The 1,330-nt window shown below is 62.6% G+C and overlaps 1 long non-coding RNA gene across 1 annotated transcript; it reads left to right on the forward strand.

Moving 5' to 3' along the window:
* The first annotated feature begins 6 nt into the window (after positions 1 to 6).
* On the forward strand, positions 7 to 1,324 carry LOC121025313 (uncharacterized). The gene is made up of 3 exons (XR_005788010.1): positions 7 to 139; positions 506 to 802; positions 846 to 1,324. It is a non-coding gene; the product is annotated as an uncharacterized LOC121025313 (long non-coding RNA).
* The last annotated feature ends 6 nt before the right edge of the window (positions 1,325 to 1,330 follow it).

Raw genomic sequence — 1,330 nt, forward strand, 5'->3', positions numbered from 1 at the left:
GAGAAGAGGGTCCATGTGCTCAACACCACGACCCTGAGGATTGACAACCTGACCCTTGAGGACAGTGGGCAGTACTGGGCTCGAGTCTCCTTAACCGGAGGAAGAGAAACAAACCGGTATTTCCACCTCACTGTCTACGGTAGGTGGTGGCTCCTCCCCCAATACATACTTACCCTTTCTTTTGTCCCTGGGAGTGTCCCTGGCCCCCTCGCAGGACCCCTTCCAGACCCCAGACCTGAGGCTCTGGCTTCTCCCTTGAAACTGGACCCAGTGTGTTCACCACAAGTCGAGGCAGAGCTGAGATCACGCCTGAGGCTTCACGCAGTGGCTCCCGTCCTCATAGCCACTCGCTGTATATTTGGGTCAAGTCTGTCTTATCTGTAAAGTGGATTCACCATCCTTGGGGGAGGATGCCAGGGCGACAGTGAGATTCCGCCCGAGAAAGCATGAGGCGTGATGCTTCCCACTCACGTGACCCCGTGTCCTCTTGTCCCTCGGGCCCCAGAGCCCGTGCCCCGCCCCCAGATCCTGGCCAAGACTCCATCCGTCACACCAGACTGGTGCAATGTCACCCTGGAGTGCCATGCCCCGGGAACCAGAGAGGACGTGAATGTGTCCTGGGAGATCAAGGGCCTCCCCAGGGAGCTGGAGCAGAGAGGGGTCCCAGGACCGGCCCCCAACCCCTGGACCGTGGCTCTGAAGCTGCCCCTGAGCCAGCCCAGCCCCAGCATCACCTGTGTGGTCAGCAACCCGGGGGACCGGAAAACTGCCACCCGGGACCTTGGGGAAGTCTGTGCCCACGGTGAGTGCATCCTGTCAGAGGGGAGGGGACTCCCGGGGCTCAGGTCCCCCTGGGTGAGGGTTCTGGTCTCTGTCCCCCATGTTTAGATCACCTCCTGCCACTGTCACCCGTCCAGGAGGCTGGCAGGCACATCCTGCTTGCTTCTGCCTTTCGGTGTCTCTCTCCTGCTCCTCTGCACCCCCCACCCCTGCTCATCCAGGCAGCCCCCTCGGGTACCTCACCCCTGCCTCATGCTTCAGTCCTTGTGTGTCCTGGGAGGTTTCCAGCAAGCGAGGGGGGAGGGTCAGTGGTCGGTGCCACCGACTAGAGGGAGGCCGAGCCAGCCGCTGCCTGCAGGGTTCAGGCGTCGGGGCTCGTGTGCCCTTCTCCGGTCTCGGGGGCACGCTTCCCGCCCCAGTGCTCGCCTGGATTCCCGGATGTGTCCTGGGCTCCCCAGGTTTCAGCCTCTGGCCAGGCTGCTCCTTCTTCCCCAGACCTTCCAGTCCGGAGTCCTCCCCTTCCGCACTTACTCCCGTCCAGGGACCCCTT

The sequence above is a fragment of the Herpailurus yagouaroundi genome, unplaced genomic scaffold (assembly GCF_014898765.1).
Source record: "Herpailurus yagouaroundi ecotype Mexico unplaced genomic scaffold, PumYag 67590, whole genome shotgun sequence".
Lineage (NCBI taxonomy): Eukaryota > Metazoa > Chordata > Mammalia > Carnivora > Felidae > Herpailurus > Herpailurus yagouaroundi.